Genomic DNA, 26,284 nt, shown 5'->3' with positions numbered 1-26,284 from the left:
TACGCCAAGAATGTAAATGTGGAGAAAGAAAGAGTGGAGGATTACCTCTCCAAGTGCGCACTACCAACACTTACCCCCTCAGAACAAGAGTGCCTAAACGAACCGATATCTGAGGCAGAAGTTGCAAGTGCGATCAAATCTCTTAAGAGTGGGAAAGCCCCTGGCCCAGACGGTTTTACGGCAACATTTTATAAATGTTTCACACAAACGCTTACGACACCAATTCTGAACGCGTTTCACGAGATTAGTCTTACAGGAGAGGTAAAGGGAACAATGGCCGAGGCAGTGATTGCCGTGATACCCAAGGAAGGGAAAGACTCTAAACTCCCCAAAAACTACAGACCCATCTCGTTAATAAACTTGGATTGTAAGCTTTTGGCATCAATCCTTGCAAGACGCATCTAGAAAGTGCTAGCCATCCTTAATCCACCCCTCACAAGCCGGCTTTCTGAAAAATAGATTGTCAAGTGACAATACCAGAATCCTAGCTCACGTAATAGAAAAGGCTAAGCTCCTCTCCACGCCCACCGCTGCGATAACACTCGATGCAGAAAAAGCGTTTGACAAGGTGGATAGGACATACCTGGAAGCAGTACTACACAAATTCGAGTTGGGTCCTCTCTTTACTAAACTGGTCATGTCGCTATATGCCCGTCCCACTGCTAGAGTGAGGGCCGGTGGAGCTTTCTCCTCACCTTTCAAACTGGAACAAGGGACTAGACAGGGATGCCCCCTGTCCCCATCCCTATTCCTCCTGGCAATTGAACCCTTCCTGTACCAGATTCGGGAGAATGCTGACATCCCGGGAATTCCATTTAATGACTGCATCATCAAATCACGGCTTATGCTGATGATGTTTTAGTCCTAAGCGAACAGGCTGATAGAGCTATACCTGCCTTGCTCTCCACGATCGAGGAGTTCTCTTGTGTTTCTGGATACTCCCTGAATAAGGACAAAACTGAGGTGAAAATGCTAAACAACATGAGTGATAGAAATATTCTAGGCGACTCTGGGCTTACCTGGCAGCCAAAGAGCTTCAAATACCTTGGCCTGGAGTTTGAGAAAGACCTAATCATAACACTAAAAATCAACGAAGATATACTCTTCAAGAAAGTACACAAGCTCCTAAAAGGGTGGTCTCCGAAATTCTTGTCATGGTGGGGTAGAGCGGAGACATTAAAAATGATGGTCACCCCCTTAATCAATTATATGGCAAGCATGCCCCCTATGACCTTTACAGAGGAATTTCTACAAAAAATAAACAAATTATTTAGTAACTTCCTATGGAAAGGGAAAAAACCCAGAATCTCTATGAAAAAATTACAACTCCCAAAACAAAAAGGTGGGTTAGGATTACCCAACTTCAGAAACTATCAAACCGCTTTCTTGTGTAAACAAGGGGCTTCATGGCTCAATGAGGCGCCTGGCTACACGCCGTTGTGGATCAATATAGAAAAGGCTGTCATAGGCAAAGCCCCTCTCGCAGCGGTACTCACCATGGACCTGTCACACCTCACGCACTCTAAATACATCATGCTCAACACCAAAAGAGCTCTTCTCAGACTAGACCTCACACATAAATCTGGCCTGCTGGTAAGGAGGTCGGCTTCCTCATCCCTATGGTGTAACCCACTCATAAAGATCAATGGCTCGTCCCCTTTTTGGAAACATTGGTCAGACAAAGGAATCAATGTGGTATCGGATCTCTATGACGGGCACATGCCGTTGCCCTTCTCAACGATCCAGTCTAAACATTCCCTTCAGCCAATGGACTTCTATGCATTCCTAAAACTAAAGGCAGCTGTATCCACACGCTCGTTCACACTTTCGGCACCTTGGTTAAAATCGACGCTCCCTCACCTACAATCCTCAGGTCACTTCGTATCCAAAGTTTACAAATTGCTTGCGCCGACACTGAGCAAATCACTGAGACGTAACGAATTTAAATGGGAAGCAGAACCTAACAATACCAGAATAGCTATTAACTGGGATAAGATCCATGCCTCAGCCCTCACACACAAAGTATCACCAATCCTCTCGCAAACCAAATACATGATAATCAATAGAGTGTTCTGGACCCCCCAAAAATTATTTAAACTTAATCTGAGAGATACCCCCACTTGTTGGAACTGCTCCCTAGCTGATGGTGACCTGCCACACATGCTATTCCATTGTCCTATGTTACACAAATACTGGTCCAACGTCTTTGACTATATTGAACGCATATTCAACATCAAACCGACGAGGGAATTCATTTACTTACTTCTGGGGGCCACTGATCCATTGTTATTAAGAGACCACGATCGCCAACTCCTTGACCTACTATTCACACTGGCGTGCAAGGTTGTCCTCTGTCACTGGAATACAGCTTCGGAGGTCTCTTTCACTGCTTGGAAGGAGTGGTTATCTTGTATTAGAGGAATAGATAATCCTGCCCTACACTCTTCCCCTTGGCAAGTTACCAGCAAGAAACTCTGGACCTCTCTGGATGCACCTTCCTTCTACTTTGACCCGCCGTAGTATGCCCATTAATTGATAGGCGCCTAAAAATGCCCGACAAGTAGCCATCCGGAGATGAGCCACAAATAGCACGCAGCTATTCTATAATAGACCAGCACACTACCATATACTATCAGTAAGATCCTGTAATTTATTTGTTGAGCTCCATTGTGGTTGCACAAGCTATATCTTAAAAATAAGATACATGAGTACGACGGTTGTTTATACAATATATATTTTTGAAAATCAACTGTTAATCAAGTCCACACTGAGATTAATAGGATGCTCTATTATATCATTGTATTGCGGAACTGTAATTTTGGTTATAAAACCAATTCTAATGCTTTTACTATGTATAATGTCATCTCAAGTATTAATACCATCCTCATATTTGTCCATTTATCCGTCAAGAAGGTGTGGTTCTGGATCAAACTCTGTGTTACTTTATTTTTCTTTGACCTCAGCAATGTAATGACATGATTGTTTGTACTATTGATTCACATTTGCTTTCTTTTCTTTGTTTTCTTCTTGTCTAATAAAAATTATTTGAACACAAAAAAAAAAGGTATGGCTAATTCCCAAAATATTTTTATTGGTATAAATGCACCTACCTGCTGCATGAATTTGGCCGAGGCTGTTTCATGGATTGTCTATGAACTAAATGTGCCTTTATGCAGGTCTACTTCATCTGTCAATGATCCTGAACTTGCAGTAACTTCCCTTTAGGGCGTACTTTGGTTTTCCCTTAGTTTAGCCTAAATGCATGTTGAAGGCCACCTCGCTTTGCCCAGCTATGCATAACACATTTATTGTTGTGCCATGATATTATTTTGAAAAATACTCTGTACTTATTATTATTTAGTTCTTGTTGGGATTAATACTGAACAAGGTCGAACAAAATAGTTCCCCTGCTTTGCTGTGCTTGGTAAAGCAACATCTCCTAACGTTTTGACACAACACAGGCACAGCTGCTGTTATCCAACATGGCACTTCCTATCATGTAATAAAAGACTTGCTCTTTGAAAAATAGAGAGGAGACTTCCAGCAGAGGGTAAAGGTCTTTGAAGGGATGCACCAGCCTTGCGTGAACTGAGTTGCCATCTATGATGTGGACCAATTAAATACAAGATACTAGGTATGGGGTCTGATGCTAATCCCAGAGATCACTGATATATCCCTGTGCGCAAGTAGTGAGGGTAGGCCTAGACAGATATACCATTTACCATGCAAGGGCTTTTCATTGTAAACAGTTTGCTCATAATGTTGCTTTCTTTGCTTAGTTGTATATGTTTTCGAATTACAGCACAGTTGCTTCATTACAGACAACTGTAGTTTCAATAAATATTGTAAACTTTCCTTGTGTCTTTCGTTTATTATGGACATTCATGAGTGAGAAACTTAAGGTGATGACCTGTTTCTTTGGTTCCCTTGGGGACTAGAGAGTTGTGTTCTAGGTTGCCGATTCACCTGTTAGTCTGGAAAGATTAGGAGGGCAGGTGAGGCACTGTGATCTAGTCGGATTTGGACTCATAGGTACTAATGTAGCATGGTGAATCAGGGTCTGATTGTGATCTTGGCGGAACTCTCCCACCATCGCTTTTTTGTCAGTGGTCTGCCTGCCCGCAGTCTTGGTGGTCTGAATGCCTGATTATGATCTTAGCAGGAACTCAGCTATAAGACTGCTGCAGTCCCAATGCTACCACCAAGAGACTTGCTCCCACGTTGATGGCTGGAGAGCCAGAGGTGAGCCTTGGAGTGAGTCCTGCCAAGCTTCCCCCATCCAGATTACAATTTGCCTTTACCTCAAGCTTTTCCTGGTGAGGACACAGCCATTCACAATACAGCAAAACAGTAGGAAAAGAGGTGCATATTCACTTTTGGGGTCCCACTTTGGAATAAGTGCTGGACGTTATTGACCAGGTCCTTCATGTGCTGCTGTTCCCAGACCATTATGCTCAGCAACCCAGTTGCTGCCAGAATGGATGGTAGGCTTCTCTGTCATTTCTCCTAAGTGGTGTATGGTAACAGTTATTTTCGGCTAGTGTTATTTTACATGCAACAAAACAGACAGCACACATAACCTATATATACATTACGTCACATGCACAACATATATATATATATAGATATATGTATTTTCTGATATTGCCACGTATCACTTACCTATCTTTCGAGCAGCAACATGTCACTCTGTCAGGACACTGCCACCAAAAGACCGCTAGCCCAATGGGGACATCCAAATCAGCTTGTAGGTATACCGCCAGCCGGACGGTGGCAGAATATTTCAGCTGCAACATCTTAATACGGTGAGTGGGAAGGCCCTCAGTTTGGTGGAGTACTCAGCCCCATCACCACAAAGGGATGGAGGGAAGGCCACCAAACCCGTAATCAGTCGCTCAGTCCCTAGATTCTGAAGTTGTGTGATCCAAGACAAAGTTCAGTTTCTAAGCAGAATCCCTGCAACATGGCACCACCAAACATTGTGCGGTACTTATTAACCATGTCTCCGGAGTAGTAGTAGTGCATGTCCATAAAAGCCCTTGCACCTACCACTGGAAACATCTGTGGTGTTGGGGATTAGTCCACCATAGTATTTTATAAAGTACCTAATTCTGTTGGTTGTTCCAACTTGAACCTTAAAAAGGATAACCTATGTTTGTTTTTGAACGTTGCTCCATTGCTGTTATGATCATGGCACAGCCTCAGCCTGGCCTCATTGCAGACAATTGCAGACCCGATTTCCATGTGCATGAAACTTTCAATGGACTTACTAATGCAGGTGTTGACTTCATTTTCGTGGTTGAAACTCACAATCACTATTTCTTAGAAGTCTTTTATTCTTGGATCAATTTTCCAGCTGCATATTCTCAAACCAACAAATTTAATGAATACACAATTGTTGCACCATCACAGGCATACAGGGCATGCCTGCTCATAGAAACACTACTTTCACATTGGGAACATCAAACTAGGCTCCAAGGTGCCCTTTCACATGTAATTGCACCAGTACGCACAGGTCCCTTAGCAATGAAGCGACCACCTGGCCGGCATTAGCTGGTTACACTCCATTCCCTAATAGCTAATATCAATGCTCAAGGACCACAACAATAATACATTGCTCTAGTTAGACTAGATAGACGCTTAAGTCAGTATTGTTCAAGCCCAGTTGCCTGCAGTGCCATCTATAAGTCCAGTGATTGATCATTCAGTTATGGACAAGATGCCCACCAATTGTGAGGAAATTCCCTTTTTAATCTCCCATAAAAATTAATCAAATTGCAGCTGTGTTTCCCATTACGGGAACACAAGACAAGAACACTATATTGACTATGTGTTTACTCTAAGGATTGGTTCCCACTATAGGTGACTGTAACACTGAGGGGCACAGTCTTTGCTGCAGTCTATAACAAAAGCAATGGTACTCTGTTTATGTCAGTCTTGCCAGAGGTGTTAAAACGAAAACAGAACAAACACGGGACAGCTGCTGCCCTGGGTTTGGGGATGAAACTAATAGGACATTTCCCTGTAGTGTCTGCAATGAATCTGTCGTACATTAATGGCAAAGCAACTTCTCTGGCTATATGCCAGTGGCTCACACAGGTTATACAAGCTGACCGGGAATGTGAGCTACCTATAATTATTGCCAATGTCTATATTTCATTAGGATGCAATAATTTGGGAACCAACCCTACTAAACCACCTATTGGTAAACCTTGTTCTGACAAGGAAGCCAAGCATAACCCTGAAATTGTTTTAAAAAAATGGGACAAATCAAAACAAAAATCAAACCTTTAGGGGCTTCTCAAATAAATTAAAGCACCAGATAGGTATCAGTTTTCTGATACTCCTTTCCCTCAATCCTTTCAGGAATCAACTGGCAAGCAATATGAGGGAGGAGGGCATCTGATCACAGACAGGAAGAATACCTGAAACCAAAAAGGGACTTACAATGCTCGTATGACATGAAGATAAAGAAGGAGGAAGAACCTCCTTTATTTAAACCACAACTTCACAAGAATAAAGTGGTGACTCTGACTGTGAATTATGCCACAAACACTAAGAACTCTCCTCCTGAACAGGAGTTAGGTGGTGACTCTACTCAACAGCATGTCAGAAGTCACTATATTGCACCTGAATCCCCAGGAGTTTCTGGCAGCAAGAACAATTGACCATTAGAGCTGAAACCCCAGATAGGAGTGTAACCCCTCCAGATAGATTATATAATTTGGATATACAAATTTAGGATTACATGCAGGACACCATTTGAGTAATATTCTGGGAAAATTAAACTCTGTCTTCAAACATCCTTTTAGTGGAGGTAGATTTGCCCCTGCAGTTTGTCCAAACATCCCCACAGAATGAGGATGTAATGCTTTATTCGTTTTCTACCCTTGTCCCTGATGAATTAAAAAAAGTATGCAGGAGAATGGGCTCTTGCACAAGCCCCGGCTTTATACCGCAATTGGGTTAGCTAGCCTGAGCACTCTCCTTATCACATAATACCCATAAAGTCCAGCTGCAAGTGCAACCTCAATACCCCATTAAACCAAATACTAAAGCACCTGTTAGGGAAATACTATCCCAGTTGGAGTACCAGGGTGTAATTGAAACTGTGTCTCTCAAATGAATAATCCACTTTTTCCTGTTTTGAAACTAGATCATTCATATCACATTGTCTTATACTACCGATATTTAAACACTCATATATGCACATTTTGAGGTACAAAATACACATAGTACAGCATTTATTATTAATATAGTCTGTAAAAATACTAAGCAACCTTGGATATTTCCAAAGGTTTTTTCAGCCAAGTCAGCACCAGAAAGCAGAGATGGAACAGCCTTCCCAGCTTTCAGTGTTGTTTTTGTTGTATGCCCTTGGGCTATAAAAATAGTCCTTGACCATTTGCAGCCCATATAGTATCAATTCTACACAATACTGATGCATAGTCCTATGTAGATGATATCTGTAGGAAGGTGAATATCTGACTATGGTTACTCCCAAACTTTTTGCCTAGTGTTTAGCTGGTTTTTGACTTAGTTGGCCTGGGATCCAGCTATTCAGGGCCCCAGGCTAATTGCTCTCTCCTTAAAATGGACTCCATGTACCTTAGGTACATACACAATTGGATACTGGACCACCTTATAGCCCCCTGTAACAGTGTACCCTAGGTACCCAGGGCATAGGTATATCCAAGGCCTACCAGGGGCTGCAGCATGTATTATGCTACCCCTGGCCTGGCCTCCATATTTGACAAAACTGGCTGATCACTCAGCTGGGGTAAGTTGGTGTAATCACCTCTTACTTAGATATAGTATACCTATATCTAACATATATGGACACATGGTAACCTATAAGTCACTCCTATGGCAGGCCTTAACAATCATGGAGGCAGAGTGCTTGGTTTCATGTGAGATGGTGCTCTAGCATGAGCTGAGCCTGTCTGCAGCTTTCGGAACAACGTCCTTTAGCTGTTTCATGATATTGCCATACCATATACTCTAAGTGCATTATGAACCTCGCGGTTAAATACTATCTTTGGTTTAACTTTATCAAAACATGTCGAGTAAGGTGTCATACGAATTGGAATACTACCCCCTCGCCAGTTCTGGCAACAGGGGTAGCATTCCACCCTTCTAGAGGGACACGACATGTACCTATCCTGAAACCCGGGTAAAGTTAAACATGAGGCTCAGCATCACAAAATGGATGCTGCCACCACAGACACAAGTCTGACCTCCTGCTGCTGGGAGTCCTTCCAGCTGGAGAGGCTTGGACAAAGGGTTTCCTGTCAGGGGAGGTGCTTGCACCACCCCAGACAGGATTTTGTGTAGTGGGTTTGGGAGGGCTGAAAAGAATGAGACATGCCTGGGGCACACAAGGTGTCACTGTGCATATGCCAGTTCAAACCGGTCCTGGGGCTCTCCAGCCCCAGTCCTGGTGCGAAACTGGACAAAGGAAAGGGGGTGTAACCACCCCCCTTCCTGGTCCCACCCAGAGGAGGGACCTAGTAGATGATCCGGCCCCTAGATTTGGTTTAAGAGTAGGAGCTGTGTCCTAAGACTTCAGATCATCCTGAACTCGACTTCCAACTAAGAAGAAAACTGGACTTCGACATTCTGCTGCACAGAAGACTGAAGAGCATCTCCATTGTGGCCCAGGAGTGACCACCCTGTGAATACAGGCACCATCCAGCAACTCGATGTCTGCTTTGCCGCCGCCTCCCGCTGGAGCCCGAGCCCAGAGCCCGACAAGACCTGGATTCCCAGTCATCTCCAAGCCCGATCAACAGTCCCTGAAAAGAAGAGACCCATGGAGGCATCGAGAGACGTGGGACCGGCCATCTTGAAAGACCCCCGAGAAGCTGACTGCGCAGCACCCGAGGCATCCTCAATGCTTTGCTTTGGGGTTTGAGAAGCCCCACCATCTAGCAGCATTTGTACCGAAGATCAGCCCCCCAGCATCTCCACGATCTGCGTGGGGGCCTTTTGCATTTTGCCACTCAACACGTCATCCCAGTTATTGGCCCATTGGCTAGTGGCCATCTTGGGGCCAAAATCGACAATCAACACCACTGGTCTGGTTGCTCCAGACTGGCCCTCGCTCCTGTAAAAAGCCGGGTTAATTGCTCGGAAATATTATGTTCAGAAACTGTATGCGTTAAACATTGAGAGAGCAGTATTATAGCAGCTGAATATAACACGCTATCATAAAAAGTTCAGCAATCTTAATCACTCCCCAGAAATATTATCCTTGAAACATTAAGAGAACAGTAATACAGCAGCTAATTATATTATGCTAAATATACAAACTCGGACACCAACAGAATGCGAATGGGTGCACTTTTTTGATCAGCTATATTAGCGGTAACTAACTAAAAATCCCCCGTTTTTTCGTCCTAGACCGACCCTCCTGTTTTGAATTTATAGAAACAGTAAGGTCCAGGCCTTCCATCTTTAATCGATAATTTGGAAAGAGAATATGAAGTAACGATCCTTTCCATCACTAAGTAAGTACATGGTTACTATAGAAAATCGATGGTGCATTCAGTGAGGGAGTGAGTTGTGAACAGCGATTATGTGAACTTACTAGGCTGTTCCGGGAAAATAACCCCCCCCCCCCCCCCCCCACCCTCCCACATTTTTGAGCTACCTACCTCCTTAGCAACTGCTCATGTACAAGTAGTAGTTGTTGCAATATCATAAAATTTGTTTCACCATCCTGGTTAAAAATAAAATGTATAGTGGAACAATATGGGAAAGGGAACATTTTATATTGTAGATAAATGAAATGTATAACTGTGTTTTTTCGTCTATTTAGTTTATTATGTAAAAGGATAACGAACCTAAGTTTGGAAGAAATCCTGTTTTTAATGTTTAGTGCGACAGTAAGAAAATTGCACATGATTTTATAGAAATATGCTGATGTTCTTAATATGTGTGTTTCAGAATAATATTGTGGCTCCTGAAGAAGGCGTTCCCATAAACGCCGAAACGCGCGTCGAGAAAATAGTGTTTGCCACCCATTGGAAAAAACTCCTCTTTTTATTCAATTTGTGGTTTTGTATAATAATTTTTGTATATTTGGTTGTGAATTTTTTGTTATTATCATGTTATAAGTCTTTTGCAACTTATGTATAATTTATGTGATTTATGTGTATTTTTGCTTTTAATCAACATTTATTAAACTAAATAGAGTTTTTTACCAAAACGAATTGGCTAGAATGTTTTGTACTTAAGCCCCCCCTTTCCCCCACTAGTTGTTCTTCCCTTTGTTATTCACACTTATTTGTTTTTCCCTGTCCCGGGAATTACTAATTCCTACAGGGGGTCCTTGCTGTTTACACTATATGGCCTTTTGCATTTTGCCTTTCGACGCGTCATCCCGGTTATTGGCCCGTTGGCTAGTGGCCATCTTGGCGACGAAATCGACAATCAACACCACTGGTCTGGTTCCTCTAGATTGGCCCTCACTCCTGTAAAAAGGAGCAGCCCCTCTGACCTTGCTGGTCAGAGTAACAAGCTTTCTTCACTTCCTGCATGGCTTGCTTTTGCCAAGGCCTGTTTGCTTCATTCAAGTTGCTGATACCGCCATCAGCGAGAGCCTGCGTGGGACAGCTTGTGATCGACTCCTGGACAACGCTGACCGCTTCGTGTCCACTTGGCTGCAGAGACAAGCTTCCCTTCTTCACCTGTTGGCACCCGACATCGCCTGGTTCCCTCCTGGTTCCACGGTAGTCACTGGCTAGTGACTTTGAACATTGTCCCCTCTGCTATCGGGTCTTCACATCTTCAGATCCATCCTTGGATCCACCGGAACTCTTCTCGACTGGCCGCCTGCAGCATCTTCATCTTCAGGCTCCATTGAACCACACGACGAAACCCGACTCACTTTGAACCCTATGCACCTGCTTCCTGTGGGTGAGGTAACGCTGGCACTCTGGTGCTTCTGTTGAGAGAAACATCTCTAGTGTCTAGGTTTTAAGTTGTTAGGTTCTGGTCCATCCGGAAGGTTCCATTTGCAGTAACTTTGTACTTTTTTACGCACCCGTTGAAAGTCTATGGGCGCCCGCGTGTAACTTCAAGCACTGCACACACATCCCGTGGGCCTCCTGGTCAATAACTATTGTTAGCTCCTCGTAGTCCCAGCGATTCCCAAGGCCCTAGGCCTTCTCCCTTTTAGGTACTTGGTGCTTATACCACTATTTTAGTATATGGTTTTAGGGTCCACCAGGGCCTATCCATATTGTGCAACTTTTGTGTATTTAAACACTGTTTTGTTTTAACGCATTTGCTTCTGTGCTCATAAAGAGTATAGGGGGTACTTGTAGTAAATAAATATATATATATTTTCAATATATATCTGTGTGGTGTCCTTTCATTTGGTATTCAAGGAGAGTGTATATGGTAAAACAGCTTGCTTCACATGCCTTTACAGAGTTTAGCCTAAGACTGCTTTGTCCATGCTACCACTAGGATAGCTGGTCTATAAGGTTGACTTACAACCAATCATCATAAGGGTTGCTTGGCATGGTACAAGGTGATCACTAGAACTAGTGAGCATCATATACCAGGCCAACTTCTCACATTGGTGAGCAGCGGTTGGGATTTGAGCTTGCTGCTGTTTTACCATTACAATCTTTGAAAATATAATTTGAAAGATCATACAGGTACCTGCTAGGTACATATAAAACAAGACTAGTATACTTAAGTTCTACTGAACTTAGTTGTTGTAAAGCAAAGGGATTAGCACACCCTGGCTACAACTACTAGATAGGTTTAGTAGGTAAACAGTGTAGGTAGATTGCAACACATCCACCCACACTAGAGCAATGTCTTGAGCAGAGGGGTCCACTGGACCTATCCCTGTTGAGAGTGACACTCCAAGGGCACCATTCAAATTTGCTATGTTAAACTGTAAAGAGATGAGGCAGCTGTGTACCTTAAGAGGTCTCAAGACGGGTCAGAACCCTACCACAGCCCACCCCAGAGAGCTTTTAGAGCTGTTTGAAGCTCTAAAGACCACCAATCCTGACCGCAAAGGGTCTGGAGAAGGAGGCTATCCCTCTGAAGATGATAACACTGATGCCCCTGTCCCTGTTGTCCAGATAGATGAGGAAAACCAGAACACTGGAGGTACTCAGCTTGAGGATGAGGAGGAGGAGGAGGAAGAAGAAAGTGATTCTGATGATGAGAGACTTAGTCAGGTGCCAGTCAGATGACTTAGCCAGGCTAACTTAAACCTATTTGGGACTCAGACAGGGTCAAACCCACTCAGACCCCCATCAGGACTTAACCAGGAGCCTAGGAGGAAAAGGAATCACTCAGGTGACTCTAACACTTCCCATGCTTCTAGAGGTTCTCATGGTCACTCCAGAAGGAGAATAACAACCCCTCAGAGGAAGGAACATGAGACCAACATGAGAGAGGCTGAGCTTAGGATCCAGAAGAGAGAGCTAGAAGTAGCCCTGATCCAAGAGAAGCTTGCTAAAGCAAGACAGCCTAGAGAGAGTGGATTAGGATCCACTGGTGGCAGCACTATCCCTAAAGATAAAGACAGGTCCTATGACAATAGAAACCTGAGTAAGATTGTGCCCCCCTACAAAGCTGGGGCGACATCCACAAATGGATAACTGCACTTGAGAGGGCCTGCAGAGTACAGCAGATCCCTCGGGAGCAGTGGGCAGCAATCTTGTGGCTCTCCTTTGAAGGTAGAGGCAGAGACAGACTCCTCACAGTTAGTGATGAGGATTCTAGAAACTACCTGGTCCTGAAGAATGCTCTGGTTGATGGGTTAGGCTTAACCACTGAACAGTACAGGTTGATGTTCAGAGCGACCCAGAAGACACAGACTCACTACTGGTCTGAATTAATTTGTTGAATGTGCCACTAAGGCTCTGGAGGGCTGGTTGCTAGGAAGTAAGGTTACAGACTATACAGGATTGTATAATTTGATGATGAGAGAGCAAATCTTAAATAATTGTCAAAACCAGCTTCTACATCAGCACCTGGTGGACTCTGATCTGACCTCTCCACAAGAATTGGGTAAGAGGGCAGACAGATGGGTCAGAACCAGGATCAGGCCTAAGAACCAGGGTGGTGACCAAAAGAAAGAGACTACCAAGCCTCAAGAGAAAGGTGGGGATAAATCCAAAGAGAAGACTTCCCCAGGGCCCCAAAACTCCAATGAGGGGGGTGGGTCTTAAAACACTTCCTCTAACCAGAAGAAACCTTATTGCCATACCTGCAAGCAGGTAGGCCTTTGGAAAACTGACAGCAGTTGCCCAAAGGCCAACAATATGGAGAACATAGCCCCCAGTAATACTCCCAAACCTCCTGTTACTATTAGTAGTAATCCCCCAGGTGGTGGGAGTGCCCCCAAGAATGTGGTTGGGTTTACTTTGGGAGCACAGGGGAACTCTGGCCTAACCAGATCCCCTACCACAGCAACTCTTGTCTGTGAAAATGGCATGGGGTTTGCCAACTTCACTGCTTGTCCCAACACTTTGGACAGGTACAGACAGGAGCCCCACATCAATGGCCAGAAAGTTGAGACCTACAGAGACACAGGGGCTAGTGTCACCATGGTGATTGACCACCTAGTCCCCTCTGCTCAGCTAATACCTGGATGATTCACTTACCAGGTGACCAACATTGATGGAGTGCAGAGAAGTCATCCCATGGCAGTAGTCAATCTTAGTTGGGGGGATGTCACTTGCCCCAAGAGAGTGGCAGTGTCTAACAACCTACCGTAGATTGCTTACTGGGGAATAACCTAGAGATCTCAGCCTGGGCTGAGGTAGAACAGGAAACCCATTCTAGAATGATAGGCCATCCCAAAAAGGTTAGTGGGGCTGTAACAGTTGCAGCCCCAGTCCAAGCAGATTTCCTCCCTGAGAAGGTTGGAAGGGCCACAGCCCAGGCTCAGAAAGACTTCCCTGAAAAGGTTGGCAGGGCTGTGACAGTCACAGCCCAAACACAGACTGAGTGCCTCCCTGAAAAGGTTGGAAGGGCTGTAATGATCACAGCCCACACTCAAACAGATTTCAGTGTTGTGAAGCCTGAAACTATGGATCACTCCACTCAGACAGAGAGCATTGGGGAGGAAGAAAAGTCTTCCTCCCACCAGACATTAGGTGAGAGTCAGCCTCCTCAGGAAACTGACCCTACCCCTTGTGAAGGAACTGCCCCAGAGGTAGTCAGGCCTAGCCTGGCCGAACCTCTGATGTGAGTGGACTCTTCCAAGGTGGGACCCAGTCTGGAGCAGGTAACCTGCCCCTCTCTACCCTGCCTCACTCAGCCCAGGGCTGTGGAGGGCAGGGAGGCCAGTGGACCCCATTGGGCCCACTGTCCCCAGGAACCTCCCCATCAGCAGATTAGGGGCACCGATACTAGCAGCCTAGCCAGGTGAAAATTCCTGAAAGTCCTGAGGGATCCCCCTTAAAATTAGTTAGGGACCTCCCCCAGAGGGACTCTGTTGGGCACAACCAAACCTGGGACTTAAATACCCCAAACCTGACCTATCCCTCCAGTAAGCCCACAAAAGGGACCCAGCCTCCAGCTTTAGGTAGCCAGAGGTTGACCCTGAGAGCACAGTGCAACTCAGTCAAGGAAAGAAAGGCCTACATGGTGGAGAGTGATTGGAGGAAGCTGACTCCTACAGAGGAATCTCACTTCAGTACTCCATCTCAACACCAGCCTTTGACTTTGCCAAAACACACCACAGGTAGAGATTCCCTATGGTGGAGACCCTCAGATACCCTTAGGGTGAGAGATTGCTTAGTGGACCATGAGACAGGGGGTAACCAAGCCAGTACTGGTACTTCCTTATATGGCCACTTAGGCAATATAGGCTTACATGGTCAAGGATAGCCTTATCTCCTTTCGGTTGGGGGGTTTTGTAGGAAGGTGAATATCTGACTATGGTTACCCCCAAACCTTTTGCCTAGTGTTTAGCTGGTTTTTTACTTAGTTGGCCTGGGATCCTGCTATTCAGGGCCCCAGGCTAATTGCTCTTTCCTTTAAATGGACTCCATGTACCTTAGGTACATACACAATTGGATACCGGACCACTTTATAGGCCCCTGTAACAGTTTACCCTAGGTACCCAGGGCATAGGTATATCCAAGGCCTACCAGGGGCTGCATCATGTATGATGCCACCCCTGGCCTGGCCTCCATATTTGACACAACTGGCTGATCACTCAGCTGGGGTAAGTTGGTGTAATCACCTCATACTTAGATATAGTATACCTATATCTAACATATATGGACACATGGTAAACTATAAGTCACTCCTATGGCAGGCCTTAACAATCCTGGAGGCAGAGTGCTTGGTTTCATGTGAGATGGTGCTCTAGCATGAGCTGAGCCTGTCTGCAGCTTTCGGAACAACGTCCTTTAGCTGTTTCATGATATTGCCATACCATATACTCTTAAGTGCATTATGAACCTCGCGGTTAAATGCTATCTTTGGTTTGGCTTTATCAAAACATGTTGAGTAAGGTGTCATACGAATTGGAATACTACGCCCTCGCTTGTTCTGGCGACGGGGGTAGCATTCCACCCTTCTAGAGGGACACGCACCCTTCTAGAGGGACACGACATGTACTTAACCTGAAACCCGGATAAAGTTAAACATGAGCCTCAGCTTCACAAAATGGATGCTGCCACCATATACACAAGTCTGACCTCCTGCTGCTGGGAGTCCTTCCAGCTTGGGAGGCTTGGACAAAGGGTTTCCTGTCAGGGGAGGTGCTTGCACCACCTCAGACAGGATTTTGTGTAGTGGGTTTTGGAGGGCTGAAAGGAATGAGACATGCCTGGGGCACACAAGGTGTCACTGTGCATATGCCAGTTCAAACCGGTCCTGGGGCTCTCCAGCCCCAGTCCTGGCGCGAAACTGGACAAAGGAAAGGGGGTGTAACCACCCCCCTTCCAGGTCCCACCAGAGGAGGGACCTAGTAGATGATCCGGCCCCTAGATTTGGTTAAGAGTAGGAGATGTGTCCTAAGACTTCAGATCATCCTGAACTCGACTTGCAACTAAGAAGAAAACTGGACTTCGACATTCTGCTGCACAGAAGACTGAAGAGCATCTCCCTTGTGGCCAAGGAGTGACCACCCTGTGAATACAGGCACCATCCAGCAACTCGATGTCTGCTTTGCCGCCGCCTCCCACCGGAGCCCGAGCCCAGAGCCCAACAAGACCTGGATTCCCAGACATCTCCAATCCCGATCCACAGTCCCTGAAAAGAAGAGACCCATGGAGGCATCGAGAGACGTGGTACCGGCCATCTTGAAAGACCCCCAAGAAGCTGACTGCGCAGCACCTGAGGCATCCTCAATGCTGTGCTTTGGGGTTTGAGAAGCCCCACCAACGAGCAGCATCTGCACCGAAGATCAACCCCCCAGCATCTCCACCATCTGCGTGGGGCCCTTTTGCATTTTGCCACTCAACACGTCATCCCAGTTATTGGCCCATTGGCTAGTGGCCATCTTGGGGCCAAAATCGACAATCAACACCACTGGTCTGGTTGCTCCAGACTGGCCCTCGCTCCTGTAAAAAGGAGCAGCCCCTCCGACTATGCTGGTCAGAGTAACAAGCTTTCTTCACTTCCTGCGTGGCCTGTTTGCTTCTATCAAGTTGCCGACACCGCCATCAGCGAGAACCTGCGTGGGACAGCTCGTGATCGACTTCTGGACATCGCTGACCTCTTCGTGTCCACGTGGCTGCAGAGACAAGCTTCCCTTCTTCACCTGTTGGCACCCAACATCGCCTGGTTCCCTCCTGGTTCCACGGTAGTCACTGGCTAGTGACTTTGAACATTGTTCCCTCTGCTTTCAGGTCTTCACATCTTCAGATCCATCCTTGGATCCACCGGAACTCTTCTCGACTGGCCGCCTGCAGCATCTTCATCTTCAGGCTCCATTGAACCACACGACGAAACCCGACGCACTTTGAACCCTATGCACCCTCTTCCTGTGGGTGAGGTAATGCTGGCACTCCGGTGCTCCTGTTTAGAGAAACATCTCTAGTGTCTAGGTTTTAAGTTGTTAGGTTCTGGTCCATCCGGAAGGTTCCCTTTGCAGTAACTTTGTACTTTTTACGCACCCATTGAAAGTCTATGGACGCCCGCGTGTAACTTCAAGCACGATTCAGAAAAGGGGGTGGTGATGAACAGAGTGCCTGAATTAAGCAGACCACTCTTACCCAGTCCAAAGATCAGGGCTTGATCCATCACCGTTTTTTAGCTCACTGCACCATCCCAGCTCAGAACTTGGCTATATGCAAATTAGTATGTTCCTGTCCCAGTGCATGATGGGAACAGGGCAAACCAAACTACCAAGCCAATTCCTATACTGGGAAGGAAACAAGCTTCCGGGGACCGGTTTCTGCCATTTCAGGCGTCGTCGGCCCGGCTTGCTTGAATCCTGATGGTGCAATGAGCAAGGGACTCACATCTGAGTATACCCTTCCACGCTTATGGTGGACAAAATGATTCAGAAAAGGGGGTGGTGATGAACAGAGTGCCTGAATTAGGCAGACCACTCTTACCCAGTCCAAAGATCAGGGCTTGATCCATCACCGTTTTTTAGCTCACTGCACCATCCCAGCTCAGAACTTGGCTATATGCAAATTAGTCTGTTCCTGTCCCAGTGCATGATGGGAACAGGGCAAACCAAACTACCAAGCCAATTCTTATACTGGGAAGGAAACAAGCTTCCGGGGACCGGTTTCTGCCATTTCAGGCGTCGTCGGCCCGGCTTGCTTGAATCCTGATGGTGCAATGAGCAAGGGACTCACATCTGAGTATACCCTTCCACGCTTATGGTGGACAAAATGATTCAGAAAAGGGGGTGGTGATGAACAGAGTGCCTGAATTAAGCAGACCACTCTTACCCAGTCCAAAGATCAGGGCTTGTTCCATCACCGTTTTTTAGCTCACTGCACCATCCCAGCTCAGAACTTGGCTATATGCAAATTAGTCTGTTCCTGTCCCAGTGCATGATGGGAACAGGGCAAACCAAACTACCAAGCCAATTCTTATACTGGGAAGGAAACAAGCTTCCGGGGACCGGTTTCTGCCATTTCAGGCGTCGTCGGCCCGGCTTGCTTGAATCCTGATGGTGCAATGAGCAAGGGACTCACATCTGAGTATACCCTTCCACGCTTATGGTGGACAAAATGATTCAGAAAAGGGGGTGGTGATGAACAGAGTGCCTGAATTAAGCAGACCACTCTTACCCAGTCCAAAGATCAGGGCTTGATCCATCACCGTTTTTTAGCTCACTGCACCATCCCAGCTCAGAACTTGGCTATATGCAAATTAGTCTGTTCCTGTCCCAGTGCATGATGGGAACAGGGCAAACCAAACTACCAAGCCAATTCTTATACTGGGAAGGAAACAAGCTTCCGGGGACCGGTTTCTGCCATTTCAGGCGTCGTCGGCCCGGCTTGCTTGAATCCTGATGGTGCAATGAGCAAGGGACTCACATCTGAGTATACCCTTCCACGCTTATGGTGGACAAAATGATTCAGAAAAGGGGGTGGTGATGAACAGAGTGCCCGAATTAAGCAGACCACTCTTACCCAGTCCAAAGATCAGGGCTTGATCCATCACCGTTTTTTAGCTCACTGCACCATCCCAGCTCAGAACTTGGCTATATGCAAGTTAGTCTGTTCCTGTCCCAGTGCATGATGGGAACAGGGCAAACCAAACTACCAAGCCAATTCTTATACTGGGAAGGAAACAAGCTTCCGGGGACCGGTTTCTGCCATTTCAGGCGTCGTCGGCCCAGCTTGCTTGAATCCTGATGGTGCAATGAGCAAGGGACTCACATTTGAGTATACCCTTCCACGCTTATGGTGGACAAAATGATTCAGAAAAGGGGGTGGTGATGAACAGAGTGCCTGAATTAAGCAGACCACTCTTACCCAGTCCAAAGATCAGGGCTTGATCCATCACCATTTTTTAGCTCACTGCACCATCCCAGCTCAGAACTTGGCTATATGCAAATTAGTCTGTTCCTGTCCCAGTGCATGATGGGAACAGGGCAAACCAAACTACCAAGCCAATTCTTATACTGGGAAGGAAACAAGCTTCCGGGGACCGGTTTCTGCCATTTCAGGCGTCGTCGGCCCGGCTTGCTTGAATCCTGATGGTGCAATGAGCAAGGGACTCACATCTGAGTATACCCTTCCAGGCTTATGGTGGACAAAATGATTCAGAAAAGGGGGTGGTGATGAACAGAGTGCCTGAATTAAGCAGACCACTCTTACCCAGTCCAAAGATCAGGGCTTGATCCATCACCGTTTTTTAGCTCACTGCACCATCCCAGCTCAGAACTTGGCTATATGCAAATTAGTCTGTTCCTGTCCCAGTGCATGATGGGAACAGGGCAAACCAAACTACCAAGCCAATTCTTATACTGGGAAGGAAACAAGCTTCCGGGGACCGGTTTCTGCCATTTCAGGCGTCGTCGGCCCGGCTTGCTTGAATCCTGATGGTGCAATGAGCAAGGGACTCACATCTGAGTATACCCTTCCACGCTTATGGTGGACAAAATGATTCAGAAAAGGGGGTGGTGATGAACAGAGTGCCTGAATTAAGCAGACCACTCTTACCCAGTCCAAAGATCAGGGCTTGATCCATCACCGTTTTTTAGCTCACTGCACCATCCCAGCTCAGAACTTGGCTATATGCAAATTAGTCTGTTCCTGTCCCAGTGCATGATGGGAACAGGGCAAACCAAACTACCAAGCCAATTCTTATACTGGGAAGGAAACAAGCTTCCGGGGACCGGTTTCTGCCATTTCAGGCGTCGTCGGCCCGGCTTGCTTGAATCCTGATGGTGCAATGAGCAAGGGACTCACATCTGAGTATACCCTTCCACGCTTATGGTGGACAAAATGATTCAGAAAAGGGGGTGGTGATGAACAGAGTGCCTGAATTAAGCAGACCACTCTTACCCAGTCCAAAGATCAGGGCTTGATCCATCACCGTTTTTTAGCTCACTGCACCATCCCAGCTCAGAACTTGCCAGAAACCGGTCCCCGGAAGCTTGTTTCCTTTCCAGTAAAGAATTGGCTTGGTAGTTTGGTCTGCCCAGTTCCCATGATGCACTGGGCCAGGGACAGACTAATTTGCATGTAGCCAGGTTCTGGACTGGGATGGTGCAGTGAGCTAAAAAACGGTGATGGATCATGCCCTGATCTTTTGACTGGGTAGGAGTGTTCTGCTTAATTCAGATGCTCTGTCCATCACCACCCCCTTTTTGAATCGTTTTGGCCACTATAGGAGTGGAAGGGTATGCTCAGACATGAGTCCCTTGTTCACTGCACCATCAGGATTCAAGCAAGCCGGGCCGAAGACGGCTGTAATGCCAGAAACCGGTCCCCGGAAGCTTGTTTCCTTTCCAGTAAAGAATTGGCTTGGTAGTTTGGTCTGCCCTGTTCCCATGATGCACTGGGCCAGGGACAGACTAATTTGCATGTAGCCAGGTTCTGAACTGGGATGGTGCAGTGAGCTAAAAAACGGTGATGGATAAAGCCCTGATCTTTTGACTGGGTAGGAGTGTTCTGCTTAATTCAGATGCTCTGTCCATCACCACCCCCTTTTTGAATCGTTTTGGCCACTATAGGAGTGGAAGGGTATGCTCAGACATGAGTCCCTTGCTCACTGCACCATCAGGATTCAAGCAAGCCGGGCCGAAGACGGCTGTAATGCCAGAAACCGGTCCCCGGAAGCTTGTTTCCTTTCCAGTAAAATATTGGCTTGGTAGTTTGGTCTGCCCTGTTCCCATGATGCACTGGGCCAGGGACAGCCTAATTTGCATGTAGCCAGGTTCTGAACTGGGATGGTGCAGTGAGCTAAAAAACGGTGATGGATCAAGCCCTGATCTTTTGACTGGGTAGGAGTGTTCTGCTTAATTCAGATGCTCTGTCCATCACCACCCCCTTTTTGAATCGTTTTGGCCACTATAGGAGTGGAAGGGTATGCTCAGACATGAGTCCCTTGCTCATTGCACCATCAGGATTCAAGCAAGCCGGGCCGAAGACGGCTGTAATGCCAGAAACCGGTCCCCGGAAGCTTGTTTCCTTTCCAGTAAAGAATTGGCTTGGTAGTTTGGTCTGCCCTGTTCCCATGATGCACTGGGCCAGGGACAGATAAATTTGCATGTAGCCAGGTTCTGAACTGGGATGGTGCAGTGAGCTAAAAAACGGTGATGGATCAAGCCCTGATCTTTTGACTGGGTAGGAGTGTTCTGCTTAATTCAGATGCTCTGTCCATCACCACCCCCTTTTTGAATTGTAACTTCAAGCACTGCGCACGCATCCCATGGGCCTCCTGGTCACTAACTATTGTTAGGTCCTCGTAGTCCCAGCGATTCCCAAGGCCCTAGGCCTTCTCCCTTTTAGATACGTGGTCCTTATACCACTATTTTAGTATATGGTTTGAGGGGCCACCAGGGCCTATCCATATTGTGCAACTTTTGTGTATTTAAACACTGTTTTGTTTTAACACATTTGCTTCTGTGCTCATAAACAGTATAGGGGGTACTTGTAGTAAATAAATATATATATATATATATATTCAATATATATCTGTGTGGTGTCCTTTCATTTGGTATTCAAGGAGAGTGTATATGGTAAAACAGCTTGCTTCACATGCCTTTACAGAGTTTAGCCTGACTGCTTTGTCCATGCTACCACTAGGATAGCTGGTCTATAAGGTTGACTTACAACCAATCATCATAAGGGTTGCTTGGCATGGTACAAGGTGATCACTAGAACTAGTGAGCATCATATACCAGGCCAACTTCTCACAATATCCACTTGAAGGAGAATGAACTTGATATACATTTAGCCAGAGTGGATCACGTAATACTTGGATTCACTCAGTTGGGCTACAAGTTTAACTTAAAAAAAATCTGAGAGGCATGGCCAAGATGGCGACCGGGATGGACGTCGGCGTGTGAGGCTCCCGGCCTAGTCCCCCGTCCTGACCACTCATTAGCCCTTAATCCCCCAGAGCAACCCCCAGAACAAGAGCGATTTTTGCCCAGAGCTCCAGGGGTCATCCCTCGCTATCACCTGTGGCCGGCAAAGACTGAAAAGCGTCCCCGAGCGGGACCCCCTGCTCCGCGGGGACGAGATCCACCATTTACTACACGAAAGGGGTGGCCGTCGCCGGAGAGCGATCGTGGTTCCCTGATCGCGGGGGCCGCAGGACGCCAGAGGGCGGAAAATCGGGAGAAGACAACGGGCAGTGTCAACGGACCCGGCCGCCAGGAACTCGCCCAGCACCAAGGAGGCTAATCGCGAGCAGCCGGCGCCACCGCCGGGCTACCGCAAAAACCGAGCCCCCGGCTTTGGGGCCTGGTGCCGGGGCTCGTGCGTGGAAGGCGGTTCTCGTCCCCAGCAACATAACAGAGGCCTGGTTTGTGAGGCGGCTGGGGAGGCAGTAGGAAGCATGGCAGAGACAGGTGCTGGCGGCCCGGTGAGTGCGCACTGGAAAGGAGCTGGGGTCCGCACCTGGCCGCATGATCTGCGCGACTTGAGCCCCCAGCTTGTGGGCCTGGCGTCGGGGCCGAGGGCACGGGGCGGTGCACATCCCTCACTGTACAACGAGGGCAGGGTGCACTCAGCATCTGGGACAGCGGGGATAGGAGCGCTGGTGCCCGGTGCCCCTTGGGACAGCAGCGGAAGCCCAGTGAGCGCGCCCATGAACGGGGCGGGAGGACGCATCCGGCAGTGAGGAGCAGGGACGCCGAGCCCCAGGTTTGGAGGGATTGCGCCGGGGCTCAGGAGGGAGAGGTGGCAGACACCCACAGCAACGCAGAGGGGACCGGGAGGCAACAATATCTGAGGTAACACTCCGAGGCGAGGTGCAGAACGGAGCAGACAGCGCCCGGTGCCCTGGGAGTGACCGGCTGAGAAAACCCGTGGATAGGGCAGGAGACCACGCTCAGCAATACGCTACAAGCCTTGGGCCGGGGCACCTCTGAGAGGGGCGTGGGGGGCGGCCTGCACCCATACTTGAATCAAGGCCGGAGATCCGGGGCCCAACCACAGGTGCCACTGGGGCGCACCACGCGGGCTCTGTCTCCTCTATAGCGGGGACCGACCTGAGGCTCTATGTGGATGGTGAACACAGGTATCATGGCGACGGGGCAGCGCAGAGCGGGGCGCACGATAACAGACATGTTAGGGAAGGGCGCCCTTAAAAGAGAAAAGAGCCCTACAACCTCGGTGGTGCCAAAGAGTACCACGGGACCAGAAGACGAGGGTGCCCCCATCACTAAATCCTTCCTGGAGACTCTTTTTAATACATTGCGAGAGGACTTCCAGACATTGAAACAGGACATGGCCGGGGAGTTCAGAGAGAGACGTGGAGGGCCTGGGAGAGCGGGTGGAGGCAGTGGAGGAGACTAACCAGTCTAGAAGTGAGGAGGTGGAGCAGTTGCAACAAGAAGTGGTGCGCCTCAAGGAACAGCAGGTCAACTTGCAGGCGCACGCAGAGGACCTTGAAAATCAATCCCGGAGAAATAACATAAGGGTCCGAGGCGTACCACTTAAAGCGGAGGGGACAAATGTTACTCTATTCTTGCAGGGCCTCTTTAGGGACATTCTGGGGGAAGGAGAAGATTTCGACATACGCATTGACATGGCGCACAGAGTAGGCCTTGCATGCCGAGCACCTGCTCCCCCCCGGACATCCTGGCGTTCCTTCCAGACTTTCCCTTAAAGGAGCGTATACTACAGGAGGCCCGTAAGAAGCAGCCCCACCGCTACCAAGACTACCCGGTGGCACTGTTCCAGGACCTTTCGGCCATCACTCTCCAGAAGAAGAAAGCTTTTAAACCAGCCACTACATTTTTGCGGGAAAAAGGCATTCCCTACTCGTGGGGCCATCCCTTTCGGATAATCTTCAAATGGAATGGAGCCCTGCAACAGCTCCGATCCCTGCAAGACACGTGCGCGCTACTAGGAATAAACCTGGACGAAGATTCCAAGAGGGACGATCCCTCGGAGCAACTTTCGCTCAAGTCTTCGCCACGAACCTCTGTTGATGGCTGGCAGCGTGTAGGGCGTCGGCGCTGGCCACAGGGGTCTCTTAAACCGGACCCACAACTGATGGCGCAGGAACAGGCAGGGTCCACCCAGGAGGTATCCAGAGACACAGCGGCATCGGAATAACCGCACGGAACAAGTACAGTGCCCTGGTGCAACAGCTCCTGCAGAAATGTGTACAGGGGTCTATCTGCTTCAGGATCAGCAGGTCAGGGGGGAAGGGGGGGCCGACGGGGTCGCCGTTGCCACACACTCCTCCACGTGAAGACTCTGTGGGCCTGAACTGTGCTCGGATAGGCCCGGGACTATGATGAAGTTGGGTGTCCAATTGGGGTTGGGGACGAGGGAGGATGGAGGGCAGAGGGCGGGGGGCCACAGTTGGGGTGCAGGGTTGTGTCTCCGGTGGGAGGGAGAGAGGGGAAGGGGGGGAGGTGGGGATTCAGGGGTCGGGGTTTGGGGCTGGAGTTGAGGGTGGGGGAGGGCGCAGGTGTGTTCTACTTGACAGGGGAAAGGGAGGGACCCTGAGAGGGGGCTCTAGCTCCGAATACAGAGAGACGAAACATACACACACCCATGGCTGAGACGACGCTCCGGGTTATTACCTTGAACATCAAGGGACTAAATAACCCCATCAAAAGAAGAGCGGTGCTATCTTACCTTGAGAACTCGGGGGCAGCCATATGCTTGCTTCAGGAGACACATTTACTCCCCAAGGACTGGCACAGTATGAGATCCAGGGCCTTCCCACAACAACTCTACTCATCCACCAATGAGAAGAAGGAAGGGGTGGCTTTGTTATTCGCTCGACATTTCAAGGGCAGGGTGGGAGATAAGGTCGCAGAAACCAGGGGTAGACTCCTAGCCTACAATGTCCTCATAGGGGATCTGTCGCTCGTCATAGGGTCAGTATATGCTCCCAATGCCAAACAGGAAGCCTTTCTTAAAGGGGCGATGCAGACATGGTTGTGACTAACCAACGATATACACTGGTGGGGGGGACATCAACCTGGTGATGAGCACTGAGAAAAACAGGTCAGGACAGTGTTACGGCGACAGAGGGGCGATCTCCGCGGAGGGGGGCAGTGGTTAGCCAGCAAAGGGTTTGTAGATCTTTGGAGGGGGTTCCACCCCACCGCCCCGGGATACACCTTTTATTCACATGTACACCGCACATACGCCAGAATTGATCACTTCTTCGGCTCCGCCCACCTAGCCCCCTTGGTCCGCGATATCGAGGTCATCCCTGCGGCCCTGTCAGACCACGGCGCAGTTATGGTAAGTTTGTCGGTCCCACGCGTGCGGACGCACAGAGGCAAGTGGCGCCTTCGTGAGAACCTGCTCCAGCGCCAAGGGGTGGCACAACAGCTTTCCAAAAGCATTGCGGACTACCTAGCATAAATGACACGGGAGAGGTAGCTATGTCGGCCGTGTGAGGGGCATTGAAGGCGGTGGTACGAGGGTAGCTAATCGCGATTGCTGCGGAGGACAACCGGGAACGCACGGAGCGTCGGCAGGAGTTAGCGGAGCAGGTGATGGAACTCGAAAGGGTTCACAGCCGGACGGGGGCCCCTAGGATCTGGCGCAAGCTAAAGGCGGCCAGGGCGCAGCTGGCAAGCTTGGACCTCGACCGAGCAGAGTACGCGGCGTTGCGCCTCAGTCACTCATACTACGTGGGGGGGACAGAACTGGACGTCGGTTGGCCAGTAAGCTTAGAGCCAAAACCCTCCGCTCCACAATCCCTGTTATTCACGGTGAGGGGGGTAGAGAGGCCAGAGAAGACGATCAGATAGCAGATGCATTCAGGGAGTTCTATGCCTCCCTATACACAGCTGACACGTCCCTGGACGCTGAGGCAGGGAACGCCTATCTCGAGGCCGCAGCTATTACGGTCCTCAATGAGACTAACGCCAGGTCTCTGGAGACCCCGATCCGCGTGGCGGTAGTATCCGCGATAGCGTGCCTTAAACCGCTAAAAGCCCCTGGCCCGGACGGCTACTCCGCGGGGTTTTTTAAAACATTCTGCCCCCTCATAGCCTCAATACTGACCAAACTTTTCAATTCCTTTCAGGGTCCAGGCTCCATACCACAAGACATGCTAGAGGCCGCCATAATCGTCCTGCCGAAACCGGGCAAAAACACAACCCAGTGCGCGGCCTACCGACCAATTTAATTGCTTAATCTGAATCTAAAACTTTTCACCGGGATTCTAG

This window comes from Lissotriton helveticus, chromosome 6, assembly GCF_964261635.1.
Source record: "Lissotriton helveticus chromosome 6, aLisHel1.1, whole genome shotgun sequence".
In the NCBI taxonomy this organism is placed as follows: Eukaryota; Metazoa; Chordata; class Amphibia; order Caudata; family Salamandridae; genus Lissotriton; species Lissotriton helveticus.
The sequence above is the reverse complement of the archived record's forward strand: the minus strand, read 5'-3'. Positions refer to the sequence as shown.